The 13,931-nt window shown below is 51.3% G+C and overlaps 1 protein-coding gene across 1 annotated transcript in view; it reads right to left on the bottom strand.

The window, feature by feature from the left end:
- NRTN (neurturin) overlaps positions 1 to 13,792 on the bottom strand; it is a 56,274-nt gene extending 42,482 nt beyond the window's left edge. Inside the window, exons 1-8 of the mRNA XM_080566457.1 lie at positions 11,865 to 13,792; positions 9,732 to 9,816; positions 8,937 to 9,092; positions 6,703 to 7,318; positions 6,476 to 6,576; positions 5,734 to 5,976; positions 2,307 to 4,166; positions 784 to 940 (exon numbers count right to left, since the gene is read on the bottom strand). The gene's annotated coding sequence lies outside the window, so the exon portion shown is untranslated. The remainder of the gene's footprint in view (positions 1 to 783; positions 941 to 2,306; positions 4,167 to 5,733; positions 5,977 to 6,475; positions 6,577 to 6,702; positions 7,319 to 8,936; positions 9,093 to 9,731; positions 9,817 to 11,864) is intronic.
- Between the last annotated feature and the right edge of the window lie 139 nt (positions 13,793 to 13,931).

The raw sequence follows: 13,931 nt of genomic DNA, 5'->3' as shown, positions 1-13,931 counted from the left end.
CAGGGAGGGATGCACATGGAGCAGCCACCAACAGGCTGCTGAGCCCCCTTTCCTTCAGTGAAATTCCTTTAGACAGGCAACAGAGCAGAGAATGCTGAGCTGGGTCCTGAGCATGACTCACAGGGACCAGGCAGTGCCACTGTCACAGCATGGGACCTGGTACCTGGCCCCAAATCCCCCACACACACACACCAGAGCTCTGCACCCAGCCCTCGGGACACCGTTAGCACTCTATGCCCTCAGCTCATTAAACGTATGAAATTTCTAGATGAAAATAATAATAATAGTAGTCAGGCCTGTTTCTAACCTTGGGTGGCTTTGCTTTCTGCTTTTGCCATTTTGCTCTTAACGACTCCCAGAGCTAAGATGCCAAGAGAAGGATTGATATTCATACTAGCTCATTCAGGGATATTGGGCTGAATTTTTTATTGGGGTCAGGAGTAAAGACTTCTATTTTTCCAAGCCCAGGGAAAGCATGTTCAGGTTGATAAATATCTGTCAGCAAAAACCATTAGCTGATTGTATGAACTACAAGGGGAAAAGAAAAGACAAAAAAGCCCTGTCATTCCCAGGGGAGCTGCTCAATGGTCTTTTCCTCCATGTAGATTTCTGTAACACTTTTCAGTGTTTTCTGCAGGACTGCACATGCTCTGGTCTATTAAAGGGACAGATGTCAGAACCTGTATAAAACAACAAGCTTTATTCATTCAAAAATCTCAGTTAAGTAGCTGTGCAGCATCAGCTTCTCCTTTTGGTTCTCCCTGGCACAGAGGACGGGATTACCTTTGCTGCAGACCCAGCACCTGCATCAGGAACCCATGGCATCCTCTTCAGCACAGGCAACAGGCAGGGAGCCCAAATGGGCCAGGCACCCACGGAGCCTCAGGGATCCTTATTTCCTGCAGTAAGGAACAGCCCTTCTGCGTCTCAATTTCCCCTTCTGTAAAATAAAAATCACAACTCTTTCTGAGCCCCCTTCAAGCAATTCATGCAGTTGACCGAAGCCCTCACAAACGTGCAAAGGTGTTGGGGTTTTTAGAGTCATTCTGAAAGCTTCAGTTTTCAGAGTGATCCCACACCTCTAGGTGACGTTTATGAACACTTGGGGTCATAGAGAGAACCCCAGAATTATCACCCCAAAAGCCTTAGAACTAAACGTCAATGAAAAAGGATGCTCGTTATTTCCTCTCTAACCTGCTTGGTTTTTAATAAAACCAGGCAGTTTATGACAGATCGGGGAGAGGCAGTGATTTATCACATTGAAATAATTGGGGTCAGCAATGTTGCTACAGTTCTCGGGAAATGCCGGTCTATGCTGTCTTTCCTTTTGGTAGAGTTGGCAGCAGCGAAAACCACGATTTACTGCAGCAAAGGTTTATATCTAATCCTCTCTGTAATCTCTTACTCCAGGAAACTTCAGGATACCGGGGGTGGGAAGCAGGCTTAACCTCAAGCTCAGGACTCGCAGGGGGAGCACCAGGATGGGTGCTGCAGGGCCGATCCTTGCCACTGCACATCACAGCTCATGCAAGACCACGGCAGGAGGGAGCAGGGTGGGCACAGAGCTCACACAGTCCCTCCTGCCCCACCACCTCCCTTCTCCTGGGAGGTAGCTGCAGAGCCAGCACCGCCCCAGCACGTCACCTTTGTTGAGAAAAGCCAGGCATGTAATAAAGCAGAGAACTAATTGCCCCCAGGGGGCTTGTTAAGGCCAGCAGGAAATCCTGCGGGGCCAAGAGAGCACTTGTGGAAGCACCAGGAGGTCACACTGCCAGAGATCCCCAGGCTACAGCACGGTGATACCGGGGTAGGGCCAGGCTCTGTGGGGCTCAGGGGGAGCACGGTGAGATGGCCGCCCTCCCCACCAGGTGCAATAGTGGCTCAGGTTGCTTCCCAGCAGGAATCACAGCATGGTTAGGGTTGGAAGCGACCTTAAAGATCGCCTCCTCCACTCCTGCCATGGGCACGACCCCCCCAGCAGCCCAGGCTGCCCCCAGCCCCATCCAGCCTGGCCTTGGGCACTGCCAGGGCCAATTCCTTACCTACTGAAGAAGTCCACCCTTCAAAGCCATCTCTCTCTAATTCAGAGACAAGGATGTTGTGGCAGACCGTGTCAACAGCCTTACACACTTACTTTTACGGAGAATGAGAACCACAGATCTCAGGGGGGCTTGGGCTGCCCCTATCAATTAGGCACTGCTGAAAACAGCAGTGAAAGCCAGCCTCCTTTCCCCCCCTCCCCCATCCCATAATCCTAGGCAGGTTTTGCTCCCACCTAATTAGTCCTGCTAACGAGAGGCCATTACCTCATGGGATGAGGGCCCCACGCAACAGGAAGCTCTGGTGACCGGGGCGACATTGCTCTTCGAGGCCTCTTGTCCACAGCTCATCCCGCGCAGGAGCAGCAGTGAAGAGATAAGGAGCCCCCGAGGCCTGGTGGAAACTCTGACAAGGAGTCTATTTTGGGCTGGCCTGGCCAGTTCCCGCTCTGATGGGCCTGGGACGAGCCCGACCTCACGTCTCAGGGATCTGCTGCCCACATCCCACTTGTCTGCTGCTCACCGCATGCTCACGGTCTGCCGGCCTCAGTCCCCACTGGCACGCAAATCCCTGACACGGCAGCATCGCTCTGCTTGCCTGGACACAGGCTGTGGCTCCATGACTCAGTTCACCAAATGCCTCCCCTGGACCAGGAGCTCTCAGAGGGAAAGAGAGCTGGGATGCGGCCAGCACTCATTCCTCACCACGTCCTTGCAAAGATGGGAAATAGGCAGCCATGCTTTAGAGCAGCCCAGCCTATTTTGGGGAGAGACAAGGGGAAACCATGAGCAAATCTGATATGGAGAGGCAGACATGAGGCAAGCTGCTGACATTTACTTGGTGTCAGGATGATGAGGCTGGTGCCAGAAAGCAGCGGTGCCAGAGCGTGGCAGTGCACTGAGCAGGGGATGCCTGCACCCTTCACCAGCCCTTGCTGGGTACTGGGGAGGACAGATCTTGCTCAAAGCTGATCTGGGGCTGAGGAGAAGAAAGGACAGCTAGTAAAAAGAGAGGCAAAGACATCTGCTGCCTACTCCAGGAAAAAAAAAAAAAGCAGGTTTCTAGGGATCAGAAAGAGGAGGAGTCAGTGAGCATGATGGGGCAGTGCTTGGGAACTGGGCTGCCAGGATATGGGAACCACATGGCAGACAGCTGGGGACAGGCGCTGGGATCCATCCTGGGTGCTCTGGAAGCAGGGGAAGGGCACAGGGAGCCCTGGCGGTTAAGTAGGGATGTAGGAAGGAGAATTAAGCAATGGGCCCAAGGCTTTGCAAACTATAAACACTGTGATGGAGGAGCTTTGTACTCAAAATAAGCAAAGGCAAATTAAAGAGGGAATTGGGGGAAGTAAAAGGCAACAGTTGGGGAAAGAGACTGAGCACAGATGAGCAGCCAGCATCAGGTGAAGAGAAAGCTCTTCTCTGGTTCTTGCGGAGGTGCATGGGAAACAGAAGCCTGAAAAAGGGTGTGGAAAAAGGAACAAATGAGGGCAGGGCAGGCAACAAAAGAGGGGCCCCAGGAACCTCCTGGGAAGTTTTTCAGAGCTTCCAAGCAGAGGTGAAAGAGCTGGTGTGCAGGAAGACAAACATAATTTCTGATGCAGGAGCCAGTTTGAGAAGTAGGGCCTTGGCTTCTGGCTGGGTTTTTGGACAAGCCAGCTCCAGTGTCAGTGGCCTTGCTGGAACCAGGCCGGAGAAGCAAAATTCACAAAGCCACAACAGGTACTGATGGGTGTCCCAATGCCGAGCAGGGAGCTTTGGTCCTTGCCTCTGAGGCAGGAAGGCAATGAAGCTGCCTGCAAATCCCATTGTGAGAACACATTACCCTTAAGTCCATGAGGGTAAGGGTCCATACAGAGGCACCAGCTTGCCCAGCATGCAGGATGATGGTCACCCTCATGGTGTTGCTCCAGGTGCAGAGAAACCTCCTCCCATAAGATCTGTTTTCTACTCCCTTGCCATTCTCAGGTGTGATAGGTGGTTTGGAGGAGTTTCCAAGCTCTGCTGCATCCTTCTCCCCACACCAAATGGCCATGTGGTCCATTGCCTTCTCCTTCCTCTGGATCCCAGCTCCATCCACAGCTCCTCCGGGGCAGAGGTCGATATTCTGCATACCAGGGTCCACCTCTGGGAGCAGAACAACACAAATAACATAAGTGGCTTCTTTAGATTCAGGATGCACCAGCAACTCTTTACAGTGCTGCAAAGCCTGGGAAAGTTTTATCCAGCCAAGATGCTAATCAGCACTACAGCAAACTGTTGAGTCAGGAAAACAGAAGTGCAAGATTGATTTGCAGGAAGCAAAAGGCCAGATGCCTTTACATGGGCTCCACTTTCACCCAGCCCAACAGGTTTCATGATATATTCCTCTGGGGTCCCTGAGCTCCTGCACCATCCCACAGCAGCCTCATTCCCCAGGGCTGCGGTCCACTCAATTAGTCAGCCCTACAAGCTCTCTGCAGTTCTTCACGATGGACCTGCATTGATCTGCCCCAGCTCTTAGGTTTCGATCTCCATTTATCAGGCCTTCACATTCTTTTAATCCCATCTCAGCCCTCCCCCAAAGTGTTGAGATAAAAGGCAGGCTGGGAAGGCTGATAAAAGGGAACTGAACAAATCCATTAATGCTGTTTCTGTGCCAGGAATTACAAACCCCAGTCCATGTTAATTATGCTTGCCAGCCAGAGCCTCAAGACAGCAAAGCACGAAAGTAAAGTCACCCTCACTCAAAACTTGTCCTGAGAAAAAGCAACACCTGGAGGACCAGGACTCGTTGGTTTTTACTCCATGTGAGGGCATTGATTTGTTGAGTTTGGGCACACAGGTCAAAGATGGGTGCTCCAACCTGAGCAGCAACAGTGCTGATCCCCAGGCAAGACAAACCGGCAGAAAAAAGTCACTTCAGCTTCTTTCTTTGGCAGCAGGAACTTTATGGCAAGAAGAATAAATTCCGCAGAGCCCACATGGAGCTGCTCCGTGCTACCACGGTATGTGCATCAGGGTACAAACCCTGGCCAGGGGGTGGTGAGAAACAAGAGCCAAAAGACACAGGATAAGAAGCACACATTGAGTATGTGCAGGGCCCCTTACAGAACTGAGCCACCATGTGTCCAGCACTGAAGGGACAATTCTCATCCTGCAAGATGTTTCAGGATCTCTAGGAAAAAAAAAAAAAAACACACACAACAAACTAGCTCACCAAACTCCAAATCACAGGAAAAGCCAAATTCAGAACATTTTGTCAAAGCACTAAATCAGAGAGTGGGGGGGCAACTTACCAGGTCAACTGGAACATGCTTTAATTGCAACCTTTGGAAAAAAGTGTCCTTGTATAAATGGAGATTAATGGACTTTTAAAAAGACAAAGTTGCTTTAGTCTAAACCCTCCCCTCCCCATTTTCCTTGGTACATTGCCTAATGGATGTGTCAACAATGTCAAAACCAACAAAAACTATTAAAATACACTCATCCAACCAACACCCTCTCTGGAACAGCTTCAGATTTTAATTGATATCTTCCAAAAAAGAAATCCTTTCTCAGGAAAAATAAACCACAGCCACTTCAGGGAGAAACACGATAAGATCTGCCCATGATGCCACTGTTTACAAGAGGCATAGGCAGGAACCTAGGTCACTGGGCAGGACCACAGCACCAAACACACTGGCACAGAAGAGCACAAAGCATCAGCAATTACCTGATTTCATCCTGGCCCCTACAGTTTTCACCACCCGGGGCTTTTCTCCTTTTTGAGCAGGCATTTGGGCTCCTGATGTTTGCTGCTCCAGGCCCTGGGACGCTGCCACCCGCCCTGGAGCCAGTCCCAGTGCCGCAAGCAGGCATCGCGGAAAAGGCTCATGGTTCTCCTCCTTCCTGGAAGAAGCGCCCGTTGACAAGGCGCTCAGTCTTCCTCTCAGCTCCCACTTGAGCAGTCTGAGGGCTCGTTAGAAAATAGAACTAATTATGCTTGATGGATAGGGACTGGGGACTATTACTCATCACTGTGCAGCAGACACCATACAGCACACCGCGCAGAAGAATTCAGCTGCAACCACTGCGGCTGCACAGCGCGCAACCAGCCCAAGCCTCCACTGCTCCCCAGCAAGAGGCTGCAGGGTGGGGAGGGCAAGTTTAGGCGCTTTTGGTTACATCGCATTAGTCTCCTGACACCCAAAACAAGAGTGGGGCCTTGCTGCGGCAGGAGCTGCAGGGCCACAGAGTAAAACATTGTCAGAAGCAACCTAAGCTCTACAGCAGCAATGAATTTGAGGCAGTTTGCTGGCTGAAAAATCCTTGGGCTCACAACAGCACATAGCTGGCATAGGTCAAAGGAAATCACAAGAACTGAGTCTAAAATTTTAAGTCCATGGAAGTGAAGTATCCCCCCTCAAGGAAAGCAGGGGGTTTCCCGGTTCATGTCATTTTCAAAGTTGTCCCACCTTCTCTGAGACTGGGAAAGAATATCCCACCCAGGAGGACACCAGCAGTCCAGGCTCCTGCTCAGGCATTTTACTCTTTGCACATGGTTAAGGCCGCAGAACTGTGGAAGAAAACAACAGAGCTCTGAATAAAACCCAAGCCTCTCAACTCCCACACAGTATTTGAGCTGCAAACAACTCTCTGAGCTCTTCTGTACACGTATCGACCTCAACAGCTTGGAGATTACCTGGCAGGAGGAATTAGGGCTTTCATATTACAGCAGAGGAAGGAGATGCAACAGAATGGGCCAGGGTTACTTAGCACTCGCACTCTGTTTCAGCTCTGTAGGTTGCAGGCAGCTTAGCTCAGACCACAGAACGCAGCCTGCTCCAGAAACACCTGCTAAGTAAATGGTCCTGCCCCAGGAAAGGAGAAAAACAAATAGGATCAGCCAGAACAGTGCCTCAGACCAGTTCTCTGTAATCACACCAAGGTTGCATCAGTGCAAAGGAGAGAAAAGCAGCATGAGGCCACGGAGGCAGCTCATGGGAAAATGCATTTAAGGAAAGTGATGGTTAACCAGACTGGAGGAGGAGGAGGGAAGGTATGCAAAGCACTCCTCCCCCAGACTGCAGTCAGGAAAATCGCCTTTTGCTTTAGCTCTCCCACATCAGGTCATCTGGGAGCAAGCCCCTGAGGACAGAGACTTTGTCAAGTGTCTGTCTCACTGCTTGCCTTGCGGCAGGTGCCACCACTCCTGCTAAGCACCATTCCACTTGGCGATCCGTCAGCGCTTATCTGGCCATGTGGCATGTTAATCTGCTGTCATCCTATCCTTCGAAGCGATGGAGCTGCAGCAAGGTCTGCGGGGTGAGATAAAGGTGCCTTCAGCAGCCCATCACCACAGCCCAGCCCCAAAACTGGGGCACACAGCTGGGCTAGCTGGTGCCAGAGCAGCATTGCCCCTCGCAGCTCAGCATTGCTGCACCCTGTCCTGCAGCACCCTCAGCACCCACTCCTCTAGCATGCTCATAACCCCCCTCTCATGGCAAGCACACAGCCCACTGCACCCCAACCCCACACAGGAAAGGCATTTCCAGCACCAGAATCCAGTGCCTCTGGATTCCCAGGGCACTTTAGAGGCTCTGCCACTGAAGCAGAGGGGTATCAGAGTTCTGTAGGATGCAGCAGCTGCAGGGAGACAGCCAGAGCCTCCTGGGGCAGGGGCAACCACAGGGGTGTGAGCTTTGCAACAGCACTTCAGGGACCACGATCCTACCTTCACCCAGGAAAGGGAACGCCATTCCTTTAAGTAAAGCTTTGGGAAAACCTTCACCTGTTCTTAAAACTGAATGACTCTATGGCATAGCTGTTTTACAGCTGGACGGGCGCGCATTGTTCAAGTGCCTGCGTTAGCAATCTGCCTCGTAGGTCAAAAACTGCATGAACAGGCTCTGCCTGCCTGCTCCTGACTCACTTTAGGGTGGCTTTCAAGGATTTACTTAAAGCAAGGTTATATTCTTAGTGCTTTCACAAGCTGCTTGCTCCTTTTGACATGGAACCCGTCCCTCTGCTGCTCTGCTGAGCAGAAGCTGTGCTGGGAGTGGGAGAAGCCCTTGTGCACTGACCTGTTATAGCCCCTTCAGCATGTACACACCTCTCATACCCCTGCTTCTCCCTGCAGGGCCCCACATCACCCCACACCTGCCCCCTTCCCCACAAGCACTGCAGCACACTGCCACAGTGCTCCCATCGAGCTCACTGATGGGCAGGAGACCTCCCAGAGAAGGGGCAAATGTGGGTCCTAAACAAAGCCAGTCACCTCCGGGGAACTCACAGGAATTCGGTACTCGTGACATATCTCGCCTTGGCCAAACGCTGCTGCAACCAGCCAAGGGCTTTGACTTCTTTTGCGATTTGGGGAGCACATGCTCTCAGCCAGGAGTGCAGCCAGGGCAGAGCTGAGCCAGCCTTCAGAGCTTGTCCCTGCTGAGGGGGACATAGGGGGTGGCAGGGAAGCCATTGGACAGGCAGCTTTCCAGTCCAGGAAGGAGAGCATCAGGGCTCTCACAGCACATGCTGCAGCCTCCTCGCTCCCTAGCAGTACAGTGAGTTCTGGGAGCTCAGCTCACGTTCAGGCTCCAAGACCCCAGCCAAAGCCCATTTGCTTTCTTCTGGACTTTTCACACCCTGGAGCTTGCTAAGGTCAACGTGGAAGCAGCTAGCGGCTGCTCTCAGTGCCGCTAAGTCCTTCACCCTCCAACTGCATGAGCAGAGCTGCCAGCAGCTGCTTGAGCACAACAGAAAGCCAGGAGGGGTGGTTTGTCCTGTGTAAGCACCCTAAAGCTCACATATGATATTCATTACAACCGCTAAACTAAAGCCTTTTGCTGTGGGAGGGAAGAGCAACATCCTTCCATCTCAAAGGAAACAAACTCTCTGCAGATAATACTGCCAGCTCATGTGCCTTTCCCCACTCACTTGCGAGAATGGCTCCTCTTTTCTTGCAGAAGGGCCAAGCTAGCCTGTAAGTCACACCGATGCCAGCCAAGCACGTGCTCTGTGGCCAAGCTGAAGGTGCAGGAAGGCTGCAGTCACCACGCAGGCACGGATCACTCTGAGGCACTGCTGGGCACTCTGGAGGGGCACAGAAATGAAACAGATCCCCTAAGACAGATGGGCCTCATCACCTATTTAGGAAGAGGAGGAAAAAGTAGAGAGTCAATGAGCCAGATGCTAGGAAGGGCTTTGGATAAAACCAGTGCTGAGATTCTCAGCCCTTCCTGGGCTGGCAATGCACAAGCAGAGGGATGGGGTTCTGCTGCCTCACTGCTGTCTCCAGGGTAACATCTGTCCCCAAGCAGGGCAGTTCCCAGGGCCACTGCAAGGGGAAAACCATGGTTGAAGCTCAGGAATGTCCACACTGACGAGCAGAAGGGCATGCTTAAGCCAGCATTTCCCTCTCCTCAGTACCCACCACTAGGAGCAACCCTGCTGCAGTCACACAGGCCACGCTAAGTGTGATTAACAAACTAAACAAAACCATCTGTGACCCTAAAAATCAACACATGTTGTTCCCCTTACTCACGCAGGCAAAACAGGCATGGGGACAAACAGACAATGAAGAAGACCCCAGCCAATTTGCAGATTCCGCAGCTCATTTTGTGGGGGCAAGATGCTCATTTTCCTCCTCCAAATCCAGCTGCTTCATCGCTCACCTGGGATCCAGTAAACGCCTCGTGCTGGGGACCACGAGGGACCAGCAGGGAGCATTACCTCGGGTTTGCCATGGGTGGAACTGCTGGGCCTTCTGGAGAAGATCCTGCACCACCACTCTGTAGCACCAAAGCTTCATCCAAACCTGAGAAGGACACAGAAGAGCACAAGTCTCACAGCCTGAGCATGCAGGAGCACCCAACACACATGCGTATGCCTTTCAGCTTACACCCAGCATGGGAAAGGGCAGGGACACCCCTTGTGGTGTCCTGGGGTGAGCAGCAGCAAGACCATGCAGCATAGACACAGCCCCAGCCACCTGGGCAGGACCAAGCAGCAAGGAATGGAAGGATGAACACAGGGGAGTGAATGAGATCTCAGCTGGTAAGAAGGGCAGAGATCAAGCTATTATTCATCAATGATGGGAAAAGTCACCAAAATAGAAGTTTTGGAAGCTTCCAAAACTATTTGTAAAGTGGGGCCAAATTTGTCTAATAGCTTCAGCCAAAATGGGGGAAATAATTAGAAAAACATTGAAATGCATCATTCTTAGTTCTTTTTTTTTCCTCTAACTGAAACATCTGACTTCGGAAATGATGAAACATTTTAGTCGCAGCAGGATCTTGGAGCCTTTGTCCCAGCGAAACAGAAATGTTTATTCGGTTTGTCACTTATTGACTGAGTTAAATGTCAGAAGGAAATCTCAGTGTTGCTTTTTCATGTAAAAATAAAAATTAAAAAAGTACAAAAAGATTTCATCTGGTGGCAGAGGGCATTAGAAGAGGCCAGATAAAGGCACGCACCTTGCCTGCCCAGACCCTCACCCTGCCTTGAAACCACAAGAGAGGACTGAGCCCTTTGAGGTTAGCCAAGGCAACCACAGGGGTCAGGTCAGAGGACAGGAGCCTCAACCTCACCAGCCTATGGAGCTGCCCCAAAATGGCCCTAGGAAGAGTAGGGTTGAGCATGGTGAAGGCTGGGGTGTCTAAATGGCCACCAGAAAGGTGATCAAAGGCTGCTCGAATCCCCAGGCTTCCAGAAGGAGAGAGTGCTGGGTCCTTCCCCACTGCCATGCCCACCGCACCCCATCTCCTCCATCATGCAGAGCAGCCTCTGCCAAGCGCTCAGCCTCTCCCGTGGCTGCTGCCTCAGCCCCTCATTGTTTTAGGGTCTGATGAAAAGATCTGGGGCCTTCTCCAAACTTTACTAATGAAGGGCTGAGCACCACCTCCAGGGGACTTGGGCTCCCACCACACCCAAGTCAGCCCCAGTCACTTGCACATTTCCCTTGGAAGTCCCTGCCTGCGCACCAGGCTTGATGGTGCCAACCCAAGACTGCCCACCACAGTGCATTACTGCAGTTTCTCCCTCCCAGGAACTACCACCCCTCTTGCCCTTATCACAGACAATACAACATCCCCAATGGACCCTGAACTCCAATCCCCTTCCAGGGGATTGACGGCCTGTCCCAAAACCACACAGGCCTTGCCCAGATAATGACCTTTAACTATCCCATCCGTGGGCCAAATGCTAAGTCAGCACTCTGAGCAGCTCATAAAAAAGCCAAGAGAGAAATACAGGAAGAGATATTTTTCTCAACACCATCACACAACTGCCTGCCTGAAGCTTGGCCAAGCCATTTACAACCGTTTGAGGAGCACACCCCATTTCCACAGCATCCCACACAGGTTTTCTTGAGGCACTGTGCCATGGGGTACAGAGAACCCCAGGTGCATCCTCAGGAACTGGCAGGCACTGGGAGGAGACCAAGATCTGGTGATTACAGCAAGGAGCAAACTGGGAGCTAGGGATGAAACCAGAGCCGGGAAACATTTAAGCTTTAATCTTGGAATCAGCTTCCTGATAGTAGATTTATGAGCATCAGGAATAGTCTCCTTTGCAAAAGGCTAGAAGCTCTGTTGCACGGGGTTTTAAGAACAAGACTGAATAAAAGAGGAGGCAATAGACACGAGGAATGGATTTTGCTTTGACCAAAAGATGGATAGGACCCAGTGGCTTGCTTCCAGCTCTGGCTGCTCTGCTCATACATAACCAAAAAAATCTCACACCTGCCTTCCATGACATTTGCCCATGTACGCGATTAACCAGCAAGGGTTGTCAGAACATTATTGCACTGCTATGAAAGGCATCCAAACAAATGTCACCAGGCCAAATTTCTATCCCCACTCTCACCCACTGCAGCTGTGGAGGTGACATCTCAGGGCTGCTGCAGAACCTCATTTATCAGCTAACGCCTGGGTGTAGTAGCCAGAACCAGGGGCTTGACACATCCGACTTTTGTGTGGGAGCCCGTGGAAGGTGTATTTTCGTTAATACATGCGTCTTGTTTAACTTGGACATTGAAGTAGCTGAACTTTTTCTGACTTGGTTACTCTTGTATATACATATCACACTTTCCTGTAATCAACCTTTCCTTCTTCCCCTGACTTGGCCTTTTCCAGTATGCTATTGGTTTGCTCCAAAGCTGCTCTAGTGCTGCTGGTGGACGTTAAGCCCAGCTCTGGCAACCAAAGCACTTGCCCACGGAAGCAGCCATTCATTCCCCTGCCTGCTGACAGCCTCAGCACCACCAGAGTACAGCAAGGGGTGAAAGAACTGAAGCAGCCAGAAAGCAAAGCACATCCCTGTATTTAGCAGAGATCCCTGACTTCTTCCACCCCGGGTGAGCATCAAGATGCTCAGCTACATGCAGCCAAGCCCCCATGGCACCACACACGAGTAATCGTGCTGCAGCACAGCATGCCCAACACACAGCACAATGCACTTGCGGCTGGCTCCAACTGGGTGCCCCAGGGGCTGCAGCAGTGCTTGCCGTGCCAGGGGCTTTGTGCTCCTCTCACAGCCTCTACCAGTGTCTGACAGAAAGCTTGCCTGAGGCTTAGTCTCATAAAACCACTGCACCAGTACCCTGAGAGGAGATGAGATGTGAAAGTCTGACCTCAGCCGAGTACTGCAAGTCAAAAGCACTCCAACTTCAGGCTTGCTGCCCCAAGAAAACATCAGTGAAATCACTTCATTAATCCCCAGGGCCTCATTTCCTTCCTTCCTTCCCTCAGCCAAGTTGAAGCTTAAAATAGTATTCTACATTCCTCATATTTCTCTCCAAAACTAATTAATATCCAATCAGCTAAAAGTTCTCCTCACAGCAGCTTGTCTCAGTCCTGCAACCTGCCCACCCACAGCAACAGCCTCAGCAGAAGCACCCTACCAGGCTCCCAGATGCTCCCAAAAGACATTTCTGATGGAATATCTGGAGAAAACTGCATTAAGGCAGCAGAAAGCAGGAAAACACCAAAATTAAAGCCCCACGTGCAATTCTACCCCTGTCCTATGTGCATACACAACCCTTGCATGCCCATAAACACACTGCAGTAATCCCCCAACACCACAAGAACAGCTGCTCACCACCAGCTTCTAGCAGCCCCTGAAGGCAGAACCACAAGGTACCTTCTCCCTCCTCTGGCTGGTACCTGCGCTCCAGCAGAAAACAAACCATGCTCCTGCCAGCTCTCCTGGGCTCACGGCAAGGAAGAGGCAATTTCTTATTCTGACAAAAGGGTCCAGCAAGGCCCTTGGGCACAGCGCAGGGGCAAAGAAAGAAAATGGAGATGTTCCTGCCTTCATTTAGATTTCACAGATATTTCTCTCCCTTTTGGCAGCCAGGGCTAAGCACAAATCAGTTGAGAAGGCTGCATGGATAACACATTACAGCTGCAAGAAAGGGACGGGAACCTGAGCTGGAAAGGAAGGGAAGCAAAGCCTCCTGCAGGAGAGCTCCCAAGTCATCACCCAATGAAGCATCAAGCCCCACACTACAAGGTATTTCTTACTCAAAGCCCAGGGGTACCATGTGCACATCTGGAGGATTGCAGATGCTTCTTGCGTGCAAGGAACACAGACCAAGAAAGAGGCTGTGACAAGTGCTGCAAATGCATGGAAAGATACAGCAACAACGCAGGAGGGTGATCTCATATGTGTATAAGTCTCTCACTGAACAGAGGCTTTACACATTGGTTTATTTTTAAAGCCCCAACTTCTAACCCCAGACCAAACGCAAGGGCAGAATCCATACTCCAGCCAATCTCCGGAGCACCAGCCATGCACATGCTCTCACGGAGCAACCATGCACATAGTTAGGGACGGCCTCCTCAGCACAAGTACCAGGAGCACAGAGCAGCATCACAGGCCTGTGCTCAGTTTTACGGTGGCTCCAGCCCATTGCAGAAGAAAACCCCAATC

The sequence above is a fragment of the Anser brachyrhynchus genome, assembly GCF_964034855.1.
Source record: "Anser brachyrhynchus genome assembly, chromosome: 23".
NCBI classification, from domain to species: Eukaryota; Metazoa; Chordata; class Aves; order Anseriformes; family Anatidae; genus Anser; species Anser brachyrhynchus.
This window is presented reverse-complemented; position numbering and strand designations above follow the sequence as displayed.